Source organism: Scyliorhinus canicula, chromosome 25, assembly GCF_902713615.1.
Source record: "Scyliorhinus canicula chromosome 25, sScyCan1.1, whole genome shotgun sequence".
Classification (NCBI taxonomy): Eukaryota; Metazoa; Chordata; class Chondrichthyes; order Carcharhiniformes; family Scyliorhinidae; genus Scyliorhinus; species Scyliorhinus canicula.
The window spans coordinates 7638708-7658853 of record NC_052170.1 but is presented as its reverse complement, the minus strand read 5'-3'; the positions used below and the strand labels follow the sequence as shown (position 1 = coordinate 7658853).

The 20146-nt window shown below is 47.9% G+C and overlaps 1 protein-coding gene across 4 annotated transcripts in view; it reads left to right on the top strand.

The window, feature by feature from the left end:
* The window catches only part of LOC119957141 (breast cancer anti-estrogen resistance protein 3 homolog), a 46023-nt gene that overhangs the window by 2123 nt on the left and 23754 nt on the right, over positions 1–20146 (top strand). Inside the window, exon 1 of one of the 4 annotated variants that reach the window (XM_038784899.1) lies at positions 18443–18662. The exons of 2 other annotated variants lie outside the window; for them this stretch is intronic. The gene's annotated coding sequence lies outside the window, so the exon portion shown is untranslated. Of the gene's footprint in view, positions 1–18442; positions 18663–19841; positions 20096–20146 lie in introns of those variants that run through there. One more of the 4 variants, XM_038784896.1, reaches the window with a different exon arrangement.

Sequence of the window (20146 nt, the reverse complement as noted above, 5' to 3'; positions counted from 1 at the left end):
GGTCATGTCCCAGAATGGGTAGGCTCCCAGCAATGGCTAGGGAGCTGAAAGGGTTCATGGAGCAAATGGGGGCAGTGGACCCATGGAGAGCCAGACAGCCGACGGGAAGGGGCTATTCGTTCTACTCGCATGTTCATAAAGTATATTCTAGAATTAATTTCTTTATCTTGAGCAGGGACTGTGTAGGGGAGCTAAAGAATACAGAATACTCGGCAATCACTATCTCGGACCATGCCCCGCACTGGGTGGACCTGCAGGTCGGGCGGGGGGGCGAATTACCAACGTCCGCAATGGAGGTTAGACGTAGGATTGTTGTCGGAGGAGGGGATATGTGAGAGACTGTGGAAGTGTATGCAAAATTACTTGCAGGTGAACGATACGGGGGAGGTTTCAGCAGCGACCCTGTGGGAGGCGCTGAAGGCAGCAGTGAGGGGGGAGCTGATCTCAATTCGGGCTCACAAGGATAGGGCGGACAGAGCAGAAATGGACAGATTGGTTAAGGAGATCCACCGGATAGACGAGGAGCATGCGGGGTCTCCGGGGGAGGACCTACTCAGGGCAAGACAGAGACTGCAGGCGGAACTGGGGGCGCTATCCACGAGTAGGGCCGTGGAACAACTTAGGAAGGCGAGGGGAGTGGTGTATGAGCATGGGGAGAAGGCCAGCAGACTGCTAGCGCAGCAACTCAGGAAGAGGGAGGCGGCCAGGGAAATAAGTAGAGTGGTGGATGGGAAGGGGAGCAGAGTGGAGGACCTGCCAGGACTGAATAAGGTATTTCGGGACTTTTATAGTCAGCTTTACACTTCAGAACCCCCGGAGGAGCCGGAGGGGATGAAACAGTTCCTGGACGGACTAACCTTCCCAAAAGTAGGCGGGGGGCTGGGGGCCCCGATTAAAGCGGTGGAGGTACTGGAGGGCCTAAAGGCCATGCAGTCGGGGAAAGCCCCGGGACCGGATGGATACCCAGTAGAGTTTTACAAAAAGTTCTCGGAGATAGTGGGACGGGTCCTGACTAGGGTTTTTAATGAGGCGAGGGACAGAGGGACCCTGCCTCCGACAATGTCGCAAGCCACCATCTCGCTGATATTAAAGCAGGATAAGGATCCGGAAGCTTGCGGGTCATACAGGCCAATCTCCCTGATTAATGTGGACGCCAAGGTCCTGGCGATCAGAATTGAGGGCTGCGTACTGGAGGTGATGGGGATGACCAAACAGGGTTTGTTAAAGGCAGGCAGCTGACAGCCAATGTGAGAAGATTGCTTAATGTGATCATGATGCCCCTGACGGGCAAGGAGGTGGAGGTAGTGGTTGCGATGGACGCTGAGAAGGCCTTCGACCGGGTGGAGTGGGACTATCTGTGGGAGGTTTTCGGATGGTTTGGGTTTGGGGAGGGACTGGTTAACTGGGTCAGACTATTGTACAGGGCCTAAAAGCTAGCGTAAGGATGAACAGGATAATGTCAGACTACATCGCTGGACGAGAAAGGTATGCCCACTCCCCGTTGCTGTTCACGCTGGCCATAGAACCGTTGGCGATTGTGCTGAGAGCTGCAATGGGGTGGAAGGGAATGACGAGGCGTGGGGGGGGGGGGGGCGGTGGTAGAGCACAGGGTCTCTCTCTATGCGGATGACCTGCTCCTGTCCGTGTCGGATGCACTGGCCGGGATGGAAAATATACTGGAAACATTGAGGAAGTTTGGCCGGTTCTCAGGGTACAAACTAAATATGGCCAAGAGTGAGATGTTTGTAGTGCAGGCAAGGGGCCAGGAGAATAGACTGAAGGAGCTGCCATTTAGGCTGGTTGGGGAAAGTTTCCGGTACTAGGGGATACAGGTGGCATGAGACTGGGCAAGTTACATAAGTTAAATTTGACTAGAGTGGTGGAACAAATGAAGAGGGAGTTTCGTAGATGGGATGGACTCCCGCTATCACTGGCGGGGAGGGTGCAGACGGTAAAGGTCATTTTTCAGTGCCTCCCGATCTTTATCCCACAGTCCTTTTTCAAAAGGACCGGCAAAATCATCATGAGCTTTGTCTGGGCGGGAAAATCCCCGCGGGTGAGGAGGCCGATGCTTGAAAGGAGCTGCAGCGAGGGGGGACTGGCATTGCCGAATCTGATCAACTACTACTGGGCGGCTAACATAACCATGATAAGGAAATGGATGGTGGGTACGGGGCCTATCTGGGAGCGGGTAGAGGCGGCTTCATGCAGGGGCACCAGTTTGGCAGCCCTGGTCAGGTACTCCACCCACCAGCCCGGTAGTGGGGGCGGCCCTGCGGATATGGGGCCAGTGGAGGAGGCATGTAGGGGAGGTGGGTGCGTCTGTCTGGGCTCCAATTTGTGATAAACATCGATTTGCCCCCGGGAACATGGATGGAGGGTTTCGAACATGGCGGCGGGCGGAGGTGAGGAGGGTGGGTGATATGTTCCTGGAGGGGAACTTCGCGAGTTTGAGGGAGTTGGAGGAGAAAGCTGGGCTGGAAAGAGGAAATGACTTTAGGTACTTACAGGTGCGAGACTTTGTACGCAGACAGGTCCCATCCTTCCCACACCTCCCGCCAATAGGGATTCAGGACAGAATAGTTTCTAGAGGAGAGGGTAGAGTCTCGGATATTTACAATCATGATCGGATCATGAAGGGGGAAGAGTCTCAGACGGAGGAGCTGAAACTCAAATGGGAGGAGGAACTCGATGGGGAGATGGAGGACGGTGTGTGGGCAAAAGCGCTGAGTAGGGTAAACTCAACCTCAACATGTGCCAGGCTCGGCCTGATTCAGTTTCAGGTCGTTCACCGGGCCCACATGACGGTGGCTCGGATGAGCAAATTCTTTGGGATAGAGGAGAAGTGCGTTAGATGCGCGGGAGGACCAGCGAACCACGTTCACATGTTTTGGGCATGCCCTAAACTTAGGGGGTACTGGGAGGTATTTGCAGGGGTCATGTCCCGGGTGCTGAAAACGAGGGTGGTGATGAGTCCAGAGGTGGCAATTTTCGGGGTTTCGGAAGACCTGGGAGTACAGGAGGAGAAAGAGGCCGATGTCCTGGCCTTTGCTTCCCTGATAGCCCGCCGACGAATACTGCTGGCATGGAGGGACTCAAAACCCCCGAAGACCGAACTATGGCTTTCGGACATGTCAAGTTTTCTGGGTATGAAAAAAATCAAGTTCGCCTTGAGGGGATCTGTATTGGGGTTTGCCCGAAGGTGGCAACCATTCATCGACTTCTTCACGGGAGAGTGAATGTCAGCAGGGGTGGGGGGGGGGGAGAGATCAAAGTAGAGTAGGAGGGATAAATAGGCGGGTAGTGTCTATGGGAGAGGAGTGGGTATGTGCATTATGGTTTGGTTGAAGTGCTGGTTTTCCGTTGATGTTTGCATATTTCTGTAATCTGTAACTGTTTACAATGCCAAAAAATACCTCAATAAAATTGTTTGTTAAAAAAAAACATTGCAATGAAGTTACTGTGAATAGCCCCAGTCGCCACACTCCAGCGCCTGTTCGGGTTCACTGAGGGAGAATTCAGAATGTCCAATTCGCCTAACAGGCACGTCTTTCGGGACTTTTGAGAGGAAACTGGAGCACCTGGAGGAAACCCACGCAGACATGGGGAGAATGTGCAGACTCCGCACAGACAGTGACCTGGCACCCTGGCGCTGTGAAGCAACAGTGCTAACCTAAATCCTCACATTACCCAAAATTTTTAAACTAAAACTGTCAGTGTAAGTACTTGATATTTTTAGCACTGTCACATGTCGTTAAGTGGTAGAGCTCAGAAAAATTTTCAGGGAGAGGAAAGATTCTCACGGTATCTTGCAGTATTAGGTTACTATTCTTTAGCAATATTTTGAAAAACTGTCTACGTTCTGACAACACCATAGCAGAAATCACATAAAAATGGTCTAACATCTGGAACATGGCAAATTTCCTTCAAACATAAAGAACAAAAGGTAAGAATGGAGACAATAGGGGAATAAAACAAAAAAAGAAACATAAGATGTTGGGGAAGAGGAGTCATACATGGTATTGTCACTGAACTAGTAATCCAGAGACCCGGAGTAATGCCAAGGGGACCTGGGTTCGAATCCCACTGAGGCAGATGGTGAAATTTGAATTGAATAAAATTCTGGCATTAAAAGTGTAATGATGACCATGAGGCCGTTGTCAATTGTCGTAAAAACACATTTGGTTCACTAACGCCCTTTAGGGAAGGAAAACTGCCGGCCTTACCTGGTCTGGCCTACATGTGACTCCAGACCCACAGCACTGTGGTTGACTCTTAAATCCCCCCCTCAAAAGAAATTAGGGATGGACAATAAATGCTGGCCCAGCCAGCGACCTCCACATCTCATGAAAGAATTATAAAAAGTACTCGGTCTGTGAACTCTCCTGAACTCATCGGTAGCATCAGACAAAATTGCAGCCTCGTGCCATATTGCCTGAGGGTGTCAATCCCATGTCTATCCCGAGTTTTTATATTCCCACAGCACAGGGAAAAAAAGACCCTTGTTTCATGCTCAAAAAGCTTTGTTCTGAGTATGGAGACAGATCCTTCCAGCAGAGGGTGCAAATGACCAAAAGAACCTTCCCAAAGCTGTAGCTCCGCAGTTGCTCAGTGCCCTGCCCCTTCTGCATGAGAGCAGAGGACCCCCGGGGAGGAAGCAAATGCATTTGAACGTTTCAGTTGGCATAGCAACAATCGTGTTATCTTATTTATTCTACCTGGAAAGCGGGTGCAGATCTCTGTGATATATTACTTGTGACCAAGCACCAGTCGTGCACTTAAAACCCTTGGGATTCATGAATCACAGAATGATACAACACAGAAGAAGGCCATTTGGCTTATTGCTTCTGTGCCGGCTCTTTGATAGACCTATGGACAACATGATGAAAACACGGCATCTGGTTAACACGGTCCTGAACTGTAGCCTGACTGATGATTCCCTGTACTTTGCAGCCTGGAATTTTACAGAGGCAAAAAAGTTCAATTAGGCCTACTGACTACTTGAAGGAGAACAAATTGTGGGGTTACGAGAAAGGGTAGTAGAATGGTACTAATTCAATACTTTTCAAAGAAGCAGAACTGGCACAATGGGCCCAACATTCTCCTTCATAGAATCCAAAAAGGGCAGAAGGAGGCCATTTGGCCCATTGAGTCTGCATCAACCCTCTGAAGGAGCACCCTACCTAGGCCCACTCCCCCACCCTATCCCTGTAACCCCACCTCACCTACACATCCTTAGACACTAATGGGAAATTTAGCATGGCCAGTCCACCTAACCTGCACATCTTTGGACTTCTTCTAAGTTATATCATTCTCTGATGCACTGCAAACATTTTGGAATCAATTAATTTGCTCAAACAAACTACCAGCAAAATGTCTCCCAAATGATTGCAGCATTTTAAATGAGATGAAGTGAGAGTCCCTTTAAGTAGCGCTGGAAATGACCTGCACCACCCATTTTATGTCAGCAAGTTGAGGAAGTAGCTTATTGACGTGACAATCACGTTGGGGACATAACTGCATCATCTGACCCTTATTTTGGTTTTAATGAGGCCCCTGCCTGTTCCGAGCAGAAACGCTGGTTGTTTAAATTGCTTGAAAAACCACAAATGTTTGGTCTATCCAATGGGTGATACTTCTACAAGGGGTTCGTACAGTAAGGAGAGTAACACAGAAGAACAGTACTGAACATCATTTCCTGCGTTTGGCTTCAGGAGACAGATCGACGAAGATTCCCCCAGACAGGATGAGGAGGCAAATTATTTGTTTGTGAAGAGCGACGGCAAGTAAAATCTAACATATATTTAATGGGAAGAGAAAAAGCAAGAACTACAATCAAAACAGTTAGTGAGTGTGTACCACTCCCAATGGAGTTCAAATAGCTGACACGGGAATGTCAAACATTCTCAAGCATCACCAACAGTTATTTTAAGGCTTTAGGGTGCGAGGTTAAATATTTTGAAGTAATAGGACATAAAGTCAGATTAATCCAGTTCCCTAGATTGTCCACTCAGATTCCACTTTGCACTTTGAACCTTCAACTTTCAGACTATAGTGCCGCTTACTGAGCCCAAGTGATTTATTAGAATGGAAGGCATGTGTCACATTAATATTAACCTTTCCACTGATGATCCTGTTGTTGGTTCTATAATAAGTACACGGGGAATTGTCGTTTACTTTGCATCAGTAAACAATGGATTTGTGTTTCATTCTTGGCAAATTAAGCTAATTACAATACTTGAATGCGAATCAGCCTTGCAGAACTAATTTAATTGAAGGCATTTTATTACTCATCGCTCCCTTCCCTCATCTACAGACACCTCATTCCAACAGGAGATACCAGATAGATACAGGGGCTCAGTTTAACTTCTGATTCAGGAGGTTGTGGTTCAAGCTCCACTCCAGGGACTCCGAAAGATAATGCAGAAATGCTCTTTCAGGCCCCACAACCGAGGTTTAGGGCTCCCCCTGTTGCGGACTCATCCCCACCTTCCCGATCCTGTTCGAAATGCCCCATCCAATGACCTTGCCCCCATCACAGCCATCACACGACACAACGGCCCTGCAACCTGACGGGCAGCCTCTGGCCCACGCAATTTCTTGTCAACCTCATGACCAGAATGGGTGCTTGGAAAATCGACCAAAATGATAGAGAGGCACTGGAAGAGGTGCAGCATTGATTTACTGTAGTAGGATAACCGTATTTTCAAAATGGAATCCGGGAATGCACAGTGAAGTAGCCAAGAATAAGTCATGTTGCGTAGCGAGGCATATCTTTTTAACATCCTATATATATTTCAACAGTTGCACATATAAAAGTACAAATGCAAAACAGACGTGCACATAATTACCACAGATGTGATATTACACTACTGAACCATTTATAGAATCCATTTATAAATAATACAATAACATTATTCAGGAATTCAGTTTCTCAGTTTGGTTATTGAGTACCCACTCAGTATAGCCCCGTCTGCATTTCCTCAATTTTTCCAAAAACAAATAACAGAATTTGAACCAGTATACGTTATCAGAATAGTTCTATGTTTAGGAGTACCTTCATGCTCTTTGATGGTTGGCTGTTAAAGTAGTATTTACCAGTTTTTGACAATGTAAAATCACTTTACACCAAACCTCGAATCTAGGTCATACATGTACTGCTTCCAGGGGTGGCATGGTAGCGCAGTGGTTAGCACTGCTGCCTCACATTGCTGAAGATCCGGGTTCTATCCCGGCCCCGAGTTACTATCCATGTGGAATTTGCACGTTCTTCCCGTGTCTGCATGGGTCTCACCCCCACAACCCAAAGATATGCAGGGTAGGTGGATTGGCCACACTAAATTGCCACTTAATTGGAAAAAAAAAATTGGGTACTCTTAATTCATTAAAAAAAATACTGGTACTGTTTCCAGCCAATGCAGTAGCTATGGCAACTGCAATACTGCTCTGTCATTTGTGTTATAGTTAATGGTAATAAGGATATTGGGCACGATTTAACAGAAATGAACAGAAGTCCCATGTTGTGCATGTTTAGCCAGGAATTTCCCAGTGCCACAACGGCAAGAGCGATCCCGCTATCGAACGGGACTCTACCTCATTTCAGGGCCTCGGCAAGGAATGCCCTGCCAAGGCCCGACTCAGTACTATTTTCTGCATGAACAAGCTCTGCTCGCCAGGGCAGGGGAAGAGAAAATGGCACTCCGATCTTGAGACCCCCCACCACGGCCTCCAGACCCTCTCACAACTCACCTATAAGGGGTTCATTGTGACCCCCTGCACCCCATCTCACAAGGGCTGGGCATCACTGGGCCCAATCACCAGCCACTCTGACAGGCTGGCAGTGCCAGATTGGCACTCAGGTGGCACTACCGTGGTGCTCAAGTGGAATAGGGTTCCAGGGTACCACCATGCCCAGATCCCGCTCACCCAGGGACCCTCAATCACCTGGGAGATCCCATCCCCAAATTGCCAGTGTGCTGAGTCCACATTTGTGGGGATCAGTGCTAACCACCACTCGCTCAGGGGCTCCCAGGCATGGGGGATAGATCTTGTGCCTTGGGTGTAACTCTGTCTAGTGCATATTCACGTGTGCCTTACTGCACACTTGAATGCAGATTTGGGTCCTGCCCATTGTGGGCGGGATTCAGATTATGACGTTCCGCAAGTTCCCATTAAATCATCCGAGGCATAGCGAGCTGGGTAAATCTCACAAGAGGCCTGTCGCAAGATTTACCGGACACGTCGATAATGCAGCCATTAGATCGTGCCCATTGTTGCAATGCGCTGGGTATTTCTCTCCAAGTAGACATTTCCTATTATTCAGTCATTTAGCAGAGACCTTTATCTGTATCTTACACATGCATAAGGTATGTTTCAACACGAGATATTAAAACTCTGAGCATTTGGGGATGGGTTTCGTGAACTAGAAACTCTTTCATGGACTGCTTCACCTGGGACACACTACCTTATCCGGGGACTGGATCTGGACATCGGGACAGACAGTTACCCTATTTTAGAATAATACCAGAACTGAAAGGTTATATCTATCAGGAAAGATTGAACAGCTGGGGTTATTGTCTCTAGAAAAGAGAAGAACACAGGGTTCGCGATAACACATATTTAAAATTATAAAAGACAAGGCAGCATGGTGGCACAGTGGTTAGCATTGCTGCCTACGGCGCTGAGGACCTGGGTTCGAATCCTGGCCTTGGGTCACTGTCTGCGTGGAGTTTGCATGTTCTCCCCGTGTCTGTGTGGGTTTTGCCCCCACAACCCAAACATGTGCAGGTTAGGTGGATTGGCCACGCTAAATTAAGGGGTAATTGGAAAATAAAAATAATTAGGTACTCTAAATTTTTTTTTAATTATGAAAGACTTCTTTTAAGAAGACACGAGGAGGGGCAGCACGGTGGCGCAGTGGTTAGCACTGCTGCCTCATGGCACCGAGAACTGGGTGCAATCCTCACCCCTGGTCACTGTCTGTCTGGAGTTTGCACCTTCTCCCCGTTTCTGCGTGGGTTTCCTCCGGGTACTCCGGTTTGCTCCCACAGTCCAAAGATGTGCAGGTTAGGTGAATTGGCCATGCTAAAGTTGCCCCTTGGTGCACAGGTTAGGTGAGGTTGCGGGGATAGGGCAGAGGAATGGGCCGGGATAGGGTGGTCTTTCAGAGGATCGGTGCTGACTCGATGGGCTGAATGGTCTCATTCTCCTCTGTAGAGACTGTATGGTTCTACACTGCTCCCAGTGTTGCCCAACCAGCTCTGAGACAGCCGGTCCCGAACTGGCCGACATTATATGCAATGGCAATTAAGCTTCCATTGCCCTCTTAGTGGGGAAGCTCATATTCCGCAAAGGACATGGACACAGGGAACACATCGTCCCCACCCCATGAGTCCCGTGCGGATACAGGTTATGACACCAACCCCTCCCCCACCCCTTCCCCAAGTCCACAGGACCCTCCGAGAGCTGTGGACAGGGCGAACGAGGAGTAGGAGAAGCGGAAGAAGAAGACGGACCCTATTCGGGTCAGGCGGAACATCATACACTAGGCCCTGGATCCGACGGCGCGTTTCGCGCCAGGCAATGCCGTTTCCTACAGGAACACTGTGGCAGGAGATTGGCAGGAGGTAACTGCATGGCAGAGTCCACATTAAAGGCCCTAGAAGGCTGCGTTTCCATTTCAGAATCCGAAGAGGCGACAGCCCTGTGTCCACATCAAGACTTCGACGGGGTGTCAGTGGGCTCGTCCAAAAGCAGGACCGGACAATCCGGAACAGGGCACACATCAGGAACCTGATGGAGGAGTGGGTCTCCAGGAACAAAGGTGATCCAGGGATAGCTTTAGCAGCAGGCTGCCGACCTGAACCTGGTTGGGGACCGGCCCAGTCTGCTGGAAAACAGCCTCCAAGAGCCAGGGAGCGCTGACTGCGATATTGTGGACAAACACAACATCCGCTGGAGCGAAGTACAGGGGCGGTCGATGCCGAACAGGGCAGCATCCCGGTAGTTCCTGGACCTTCGCCCCGATATCGGGGAACAGCAAGCTAAGGCGGGTATGGAGTCGTCGGCCCATGAGCGTCTCGGCCGGGGCTACTCAAGTCACTGCAGGCGGCATGTTCCGATAAGTGAAGGAGAACCGAGCCAGCTACTTATCCATGGAACTGCAGCCTGTTTCCGGAGCCCCCGTTTGAATGTCGGTGTGTCCTGCTCAACTAACCCGTTGGACGCCGGGTGGTATTAGGGCCGTTCGCACATGCAGAATCCCATCCTTGTCGCCAGTTTTAAGTAGTCACGGGGAGTCCACACCGAGTTGAACAAAAGAAACAACGGTTTATTTACAAGGCTTAAGGTCCACTGTTCCGCGTGGTGCTCACCCAGTTCTGAGATGGCTGGGCCCGAACTGGCCGACATTATATACAATGACAATTAAGCTTCCCCCACCCCCTTAGCTGGGAAGCTCGCATTCCACAAAGGACACGGGGAATACAATTGTCCCCACCCCGTGCAGATGCAGGTTATGACAACTTCTATAAGGTAGATGTTGAAATGTTTCAACTAGCGAGAAGATGAGACCAGAGCTAGGGGCCAGAAGTATAAGATAATTACTAAAATCCCAACGGTGAATTCAAGAGAAACTTCTTCCCCCATAAAGGGGGGACAATATGGAACTCACTACCACATGGAGTGGTTGAGGTGAATAGTATAGATGTACTGAAGGGAAAGCTTGATAAACAAGAGGAGGAAAGGAATAAAAGAATGTCTTTTTAAAATAAATTAAAAGTACCCAATTCTTTTTTTTCAATTAAGGGGGAATTTAGCGTGATCAATCCACCTACCCTGCACATCTTTGGGTTGTAGGGGTGAGAGTCACACACACGGGGAGAATGTGCAAACTCCACCTGGACAGTGCTGGGGCCAGGACCGAACCTGGGTTCTCGGCGCCGTGAGGCAGCAGTGCTAACCACTTCGCCACCATGCTGCCGATAGGCAGCAGTGCTAACCACTGCGCCACCATGCCGTCCCAGAATAGAATGATACATTGATGTGCATAAGATGCAAAGAGGGATGGAAGGAGGAACATAAATAACAACATGGCTCTCCTGGCTAAATGGCATATTTTTGTGCTGTAAATACTTTGTAATGCTTTGTAACTTAGATCCGACACCAGGGGAATTGACATGGTTTCCATTCTTCAACTCAGGAAGTGCTGCGACCAATTGTAACGCCCCCTACTGCTGCTCTAGCTTAAATCAACTCAAGGGTTGAACCTGGCAATTTCCTGTTTATATCTTATAGTTTTAAGCTGTCTTTTATTTCCTGCAACCATCTAATGGAGCAACAAGATTTGAAAGGCTTTACATTTACATATTCCTTCCTTACATATGGGCTTTTAAACATTGCAAAAAAGAAAATCAAAGATAATTGGGGTAATGTGCTTGTTGCTATGCCAACCGAAACAATCAAATCATGTCGTCTCCTATCCTGTGATTCTCTACCCCTCGGATAATGCAACGCTTCAGGGTGAATAAATACCTTGGATAACATTTACTGTGTTTTCCTTATTTTGTACTCACAGTCATTACTGGCTTGTGGCTCCCAATTCCGTTCACATAGCTTTCCACAATCCATGCTGGTACCTTTCCCTCAGTAACCGGTGAACAATTGAAACAGTAAACGGTGCCTAATCAGTCCTAAGTCCAGAATATGTCCATAAGACTCTGCCAGCTACAATCAAAGCCCCTTAACTAAGGCCAGGTGTCTTTTAACCTAGGCAAGCTCATTCTTGCCTCGTTTAGACTTGCCGATAGCTCAGCTTTGATTAGTTGGTTGTTTTTGCAAAATTGTTCTGAGTCAACTATGAATGGTATGTGGGGCAATGTATTAACACGTTGCCACCAAATTGCTGTTCCAAATTAACTCGGTTTTGTTTCTGGATACCAAGGTAACTGTTTCCATCGCCAGACTATCATTACCGCAATAAATATATATTTACTATAGCAAGATGCAATCTTATCAAAATTGCTACACCTGCATGAAACAAAATACAAATGACACGTGGCTTGACTCCCAAAGTGGGAAAGGTGCCTTGCAAACACTCATCTGTGTAACTGGAGACTTCTAAAAAAACATAGTCAGTAAATGCTAGAAGTGCTTTACTATGTCCTATGAATTTTCCAAAGTAAAGTTTTATTTGCCAAGTTCTTTTTTTGTCCGAGGGGATTTTCTGTAAAGTAGAAGCCCTGTAAAATTGTACAGTGATTTTTCAGAACATTATTATTCTGGTTGTAACGGTTGTGCTGCCAAAGCCAAAATATCATTGCTCAGGTATTATGATGAGCAATAGTGTTGCAATCACTATGGGGAAGGATGGTGGGTGGGGTACCCTGGCACACTCTACAGAGACTTGGTGCGGACCTTCCCACACTCCCAACTAGTTGGGATGTGTGTGCTTGCCTTTCCTTCCATTATCAACAAAAACAAAAAAAGGATAGGGAAAAATAACAAACCATCGTGTTCTCCCACTCCACTCTAGCCAAATCGCATCTGATCTGATTGAAATCAGCCTTCCCCCAGTTTAGAACTTTGATTTCAGACCCATCCTTTTCCTTTTCCATAATAATCTTGAATCTAACAGAGTTATGATCGCTGTCTGCATAAATGCTCCCCCACTGATACTTCAACCGCTTGCACGGCTTTGTAACCTAAAATTAAGTCCAGTATTGCGCCCTCTCTTGTAGGACTCTCTAAGTACTGGTTTAAAAGGCTTTCCTAGATGCATTTGAAGAATTCTGCTCCCGCTAAACCTTTTACACGATGACTACCCCAGTAAATTTTGGGGACATTGAAATCCCCCACTATCACTACCCAACTATTTTTGCACGTCTCTGAAATTTGCCCACTTACCTGCTCTCCTATTTCTCTCAGACTGTTAGGGGGCCTAGAGAGCAATGGAGAATTCTGCAGCCTATATCCTGGAATATTGAGCTGCCAATCCTGCCCCTCTCTCAACCGTGTCTCAGTGACAGCAATAACATCATAACCCCCATGTAATTTACACCCTCAACTCTTGTGACTTAAGTGGTCGAGAAATTCTATGCCTTCCTGATTCACTTGATGTCTCTTCTAATTTTATCTGTGCATCTATCCCTGCTGAACGTTCTCTCAGGATGCCAAACCCCTGCCAAGCTAGTTTAAATCCTTTCCAACAGTACTAGCAAACCCTCCTGCAAGGACGCTGGTCCCATTTTCATTCAGGTGCAAACCGTCTGCCTTGTACAGGTCCCACTGTCCCCGAAAATGATCCCAATGTCCCAGAAGTCGAAAGCCCTCCCTCCTGCACCATCTCTCCAGCCACACAGTCATCTGGAGTCACCTCCTATTTCTATACTCACCAGCACGTGGCACCGGGAGTAATCCAGAGATTACTACCTTCTGGGTGCTGTTCTTTTAATATACTTTCCCCTCAATTTTGCTTGCCAGACCTCACTGTTTTTTCTGCCCATGTCATTGGTAACAATGCGTACCCTGAAGAAGTACTGCTCTTCTCTCCGACGGGATTTCCGTAAGTCCCTCCCTCACTATCCTACTTCACTGCTTTCCATTTCCCTCTTCGTGTTGGACAAGGTATTTACCAAGACTGGCTTCCACAGCCATATTTCCTTCCTCAGTGACTGTCTTCGTCTCCGACTTACTCCACAGGGATTTCAACTTAAATTCCACCCTGCATGTAACCTCCAGGATTACAGGTACCTCCAGGATATACAACATTCTTCCAACCGCTGCTCTCGCTGCATCCTGAAAGCCACACTCAGTGCCATGCGGCGCCACATGAAGACACTTGACATCTCTTTCCAACAGCACCGTCTTACTCTCTCTCAAAGCTGTCCCTGTCCCCAGTTTCATTTCATCCTTCGCATCATTCGACGTCTTAACAGGAATCTTTTCCTGTTTCTTACAGGTGGTAAGGAACGCAAGCTTCAACAACTCATCAACACCACAGCCCATCCCAGACCCTCCACCAGTCCCAATCCTTCATACCCCATTTTTCCCAATCCCAGCCCTTGCCGCGTGTTCACCATATCCTCTGACCTTCCCCCTCTCTGAGGCTGAGCGTGCTGCTCTCAGCAAAGGACTCAGCTTTGTACCCTTATGTCCCCACTTCAATGAATTCCGGGCTCGACATGATGTTGAACTCTTCTTTCGTCGCCTTTGTCTCCGTGCCCACTTCTTTGGGCAAGAATCCTCCCCCTGTTCCACTGATCCTTTCATGTGCCTCCAACATTCTGCCTCCAAGTGGGCCCCCCTGCCGGGACAATTACCTGCCCTTGATCTTTTCATTGAGAACTGTCGACGGGACATTGGCCGTCTTAATTTTTTTGTCCCCCTCACCCATTCCAACCTCTCTCCTTCTGAACTTTCTGCTCTTCACTCTGTCAGGTCTAAACCCGACTTTGTCATCAAACCTGCCGACAAAGGGGGTGCTGTTGTCGTCTGGCACACTGACCTCTACCTCGCACAGGCTGAGTGCTAACTCTCCGATACTTCCTCTTACCTCCCCCTGGACCATGACCAGACCACTGAACATCAAACCATTATCTCCAACACGTTGGACCTCATTTCCTCCGGATGCCATCCCCCTACAGCTTCCAACCTCATAGTCCCCCATCCCCGGACGGCCCATCCCCCAACCCCGGACAGCCCGCTTTTACCTACTTCCCAAAATCTACAAAAAGGACTGTCCCGGCAGGCCCATTGTGTCAGCATGCTCCTGCCCCACCGAACCTATTTCCTCTTATCTTGACTCCATCCTCTCTCCTCTGGTCCATTCCCTCCTCACCTACATCCGGGATTCCTCTGATGCTCTGCGTCATATTGACAGCTTCCAGTTCGTGGGCCCGAACCGCATTCTATTCACCATGGATGTGCAATCCCTCTACACCTCCATCCCACACCAGGATGGTCTGAGAGCCCTTCGCTTCTTTCTCAAAAAGAGACCCAGACAATTCCCATCCACCAACACTCTCCTCCGCCTGGCTGAACTCGTTCTATCTCTCAACAACTTCTCCTTTAACTCATCTCACATTCTCCAAATCAAAGGTGTAGCAATAGGTACCCACATGGGTCCTAGCTACGCTTGCCTTTTTATGGGGTATGTGGAACATTCCTTGTTCCAGGCCTATCCGGGCCCCCTGCCACAACTCCTTTACCGATACATTGATGACTATTTTGGTGCCGCGTCATGCTCTCGCCTGGACCTGGAAAGATTCATCAACTTCGCTTCCAGTTTCCACCCCTCCATCACTTTCACCTGGACAATCTCAGACACTTCCCTTCCTTTCCTTGGTCTTTCTGTCTCCATTTCCGGCAATAGACTATCCACTAATATCCACTACAAGCCCACTGACTCCCACAGCTATCTGGACTACAGCTCTTCACACCCTACACCCTGTAAGAACTCCATCCCAATCTCTCAACTCCTTCGCCTCCGTCGCATTTGTTCCGACGATGCCACTTTCCAAAATGGCGCTTCGAAAATGTGTTCCTTCTTCCTCGACCATGATTTCACACCTACAGTTGTGGACAGGGCCCACAACAGCGTGCGGTCCATCTCCCGCGCCACTACCCTCGCCCCCTCCACTCCCTCCCAGAACAAGGATAGAGTCCCCCTCGTTCTCACATTTCATCCCACCAGCCTCCGTATGCAAAGCATAATCCTCCGCCATTTTCGCCAACTCCAGCGGGATGCCACCACCAAACACATCTTCCCTTCACTCCCTCGTCAGCATTCTGCAGAGACCGCTCCCTCCGAGACAATCTAGTCCACTCCTCCACCATACCCAGTACCTCTCCCATCACCCATGGCACCTTCCCAGGCAATCGCAGAAGGTGTAACACCTGCCCCTTTACTTCTTCCGAGCTTAACATCCCAGGCCCAAAACACTCATTAAGCAGCGTTTCACTTGCACCTCTTTCAATCTGGTCTACTGCATTCGCTGCTCCCAATGTGGTCTCTATATCGGAGAGACCAAACGCAGACTGGGTGCTCGCTTTGCTGAGCATCTTCGGTCTGTGCGCATTCAGGACCCTGACCTTCCCGTTGCTTGCCATTTTAACAAAAGACCCTGCTCCCATGCCCACATGTCTGTTCTTGGCCTGCTGCAATGTTCCAGTGAAGCGCAACGCAAACTGGAGGAACAACATCTCATCTTCCGGTTAGGCATACAGCCTTCCGGCCTGAACATCGAATTCAACAACTTCAGATGATCAGCCCCATTCGACCCATTTGTTTTCATTTCATTTTAACTGACCTTTACCATTTCTTTATTTCCTGTACCTTTCCTTCACCTTTCTCCTCTTTGCTTCCCCCTTCCCCTCCCCCCACACCTACAGTTCATCCTCTGATGTTAGTTTCTCTGCAGTTTGACCTTTCACATCTTTTGTCCTCTCTGGGAACTGCCATTAGCACTCTTTCCCCTTGGTATCTGTGGCCATTAGCACCCCTTTTCCCTGGGCTTCTGTGGCTATGACTCATCTTTCATTCTCACTCCACAGTATAAATATTTCCCACTCTCTCTGTCTGTTAGAACATAAGAACTAGGAGCAGGAGTAGGCCATCTGGCCCCTCGAGCCTGCTCCGCCATTCAATGTGATCATGGCTGATCTTTTGTGGACTCAGCTCCACTTTCCGGCCCGAACACCATAACCCTTAATCCCTTTATTCTTCAAAACACTATCTATCTTTACCTTAAAAACATGTAATGAAGGAGCCTCAACTGCTTCACTGGGCAAGGAATTCGATAGATTCACAACCCTTTGGGTGAAGAAGTTCCTCCTAAACTCAGTCCTAAATCTACTTCCCCTTATTTTGAGGCTATGTCCCCTAGTTCTGCTTTCACCCGCCAGTGGAAACAACCTGCCCGCATCTATCCTATCTATTCCCTTCATAATTTTTAATGTTTCTATAAGATCCCCCCTCATCCTTTTAAATTCCAACGAGTACAGTCCCAGTCTACTCAACCTCTCCTCATAATCCAACCCCTTCAGCTCTGGGATTAACCTAGTGAATCTCCTCTGCACACCCTCCAGTGCCAGTACGTCCTTAGCTTTGACAAAGAGTCATCGGACTCGAAACGTTAGCTCTTTTCTCTCCCTACAGATGCTGCCAGACTTGCTGAGATTTTCCAGCATTGTCCCTTTCGTTTCAGATTCCAGCATCCGCAGTAATTTGCTTTTATGATATCCATCTGTTTGCCCTCCCACTTCAGTATGCCCTGTAGCCATTCAGTAGTTACCTTCTCAGCTTTAATGGTATCAGTCACTTCCATAAGCAGTCTGAGTCATTCACAATCTTAATGGTTCCACAATCATGTGCACAAATTGTTAAAATTAAACTTTAACTTTACAGGACCAGGATATAAAAGGGATGAGGTTTTCCTCCAGCTACATAAAGCCTTGATTATATCACATCTGGGGTAACTATGTACAGTTCTCGGGACCACACCTTAGAAGGGATATATTGGCCTTGGAAAGAATGCATTCACCAGAATGTTAGCAGGGTTCAAAAGGTTAGATTGAGAGGAGATCTTATGTAAACCAGGCTTGAGTTCCCTTGTCAGTTAAAGAATTAATTTTCCTGCTCTCATCTAAACTACACAATTCTCCGCCTAAGCTGCCATCAGTAATGGCTGCCACCGCCATGAGACATCTGCTGGATGTTAATATGAGGGGAGTGTTGAAAGGTGAGGCACAGTAAATCATTATCAAATGCATCAACATTGTTAGCCAACATACTCTGTCATATCCTGATGCATTTCCAGAGCTGTTAGGGAAGGGTGGACCCACTCATTTGTCATGGAATCATCACATTCTTCCCTTGCCTCTGCATGACACAGTCCTGAATGACACAGTCCACAGTGGCGTAAAGGACTGTGGTTATTTATTTATTTTTAAAATTTAAAGTGCCCAATTCTTTTTTTTTTAAATTATTTTTTTCAGTTAAGGAGCAATTTAGCGTGGCCAATCCACCTATCCTGCACATCTTTGGGTTGTGGGGGTGAAACCCACGCAGACACGGGGAGAATGTGCAAACTCCACACGGACTGTGAGCCAGGGCCGGGATTTGAACCCGGGTCCTCAACGCCGCAGTCCCAGTGCTAACCACTGCGCCACACGCCGCCCTTCAATTCTTTTTTTTTTAACAAATTAAGGGGCAATGTAGCGTGGCCAATCCACCTGCCTGCACATCTTTGGGTTGTGGGGAAGAGACCCACGCAGACACGGGCAGAATGTGCAAACTCCACCCGGACAGTAACCCGGGGCCGAGATCGAACCCGGGTCCTCGTGCTAACCGCTGCGCCACCGCGCTGCCCTCAGCCGCAAAGGACATCAAAAGCTTGCTCCTAGAACATAATTTGTTTTGAGTAGCCCAGCACCCAACCAACTCCCTGGTCCTGACTTCTGCTGCTTGTTTTCCTGTCAGATGCTGTTTGGGAATATGGGAATGTATTTTCTGACTATCTTTTCAATGTGATAATAACGTATCTCTGTTTTATTGAGTAGTCACACTGCCAGTTCAGTGCATCAGGGAGTGGAACTAGTGGACCTGCTGGCAGCTATTCCAACCATCAAAAACAGATATCTGCGTTGCCAACCGGACAACAAAGGTTGGGATTTTTATATTTCCAAGTTATATTGGCAAGAAAACCAGCTAATTTTGGTTAACTGCATGGAATACGACAACGCAGCGGCTAATAATCCAAATAATGCAACTTCCAGTCCCACCATGGCATTTTGGATATTTGATAAATGACATTAGTGACATTCTAAATGTGTAAGATTGGCATAAAAATCCTAATAGTTTACTTTTATTCATTTACGTGATGCGGGCATCGCTAACTAGGCCAGATTTATTGCCCATCCCTAATTGCCCCTTGAGAAGGAGGTGGTGAGCATCCACACGACTACAAAAAAACAAATTGTTTGCACTGCACCTGTTGTACGGGTGCTTACAAGCCGTGCAATTGATTCACTTTTAAAAAGTGGTGGTGAACAGCCTTCTTGAGCCGCCACAGTCCACGTGGTGTAGGTACACCCACAGTGCTTTCAGGGAGGGAGTTCCAGGATTTTATTATATTTCCAAGTCAGGATGACGCATGTTTCAGAGGGGAACTTCCAGGCGATGGTGTTCCCAGGCATCTGCTGCCCTTGTCCTCCTAGATAGTAGCGGCCATGGGTTTGGAAGGTGCTGCCTCAGGAATCTTTTGAGTTACTGCAGTGCATCTTGTAGATGGTACACACTGTTGCCACCGTGCGCTGTTGGTGGAGGGAGTGAATGTTTGTGGATGGGGTGCCAATCACTCCATCAACCTATGTCATTTAAGGAAGGAAATCTGCTGTCCTTGCTCTCTCTGGATCTATAAGTGACTTCAATCCCACAGCAAATGGTTGACTCTTAGTTGCCTTATGTTGTGACCAGACGAGCCATTCAGTAGTATCTTACAAAAGGTGGCTGCACCATCACTTTCTTTTTAAAAAAAAAAATTTAGTGTACCCAATCATTTTTCCAATTAAGGGGCAATTTAGCGTGGCCAATCCACCTAGCTTGCACGTTTTTTGTGTTGTGGGGGCGAAACCCACGCAGACACGGGGAGAATGTGCAAACTCCACACGGACAGTGACCCAGAGCCGGGATCCAACCTGGGACCTCAGCGCCGTGAGGCGGTTGTGCTAACCACTAGGCCACCGTGCTGCCCCACCATCACCTTCTTGAGGACAATTAGGGATGGACAATAAGTATCAATCTTGCCTGTGATGCCCTAATACCAAGAATGAAGGATAAACAATTATTGCAATGAAACAATGCCTTGAAAGAAGGATTTTCAAGAGGATTGGATGCAACCACGTGAAGGCAATCGAGCCTGTTGTAATGCAGGCGTCTCCAATCCAGACCCACCTCTTTTTTTCAGAAGGCAGATCAATGAATTCCTACACCACCCTTGCTTTAATCTTATTACCATCGAACGTCTGTAACAAACGGCACATAAATGGATAAACTTTTACACAACATGGCTGAAATCAACTGTAAAGTTCTGGAGAGGTGAGCTGCTTTGAACTAAATGGCAGCAGTAGGGGTAAGGAACTTGTGGGT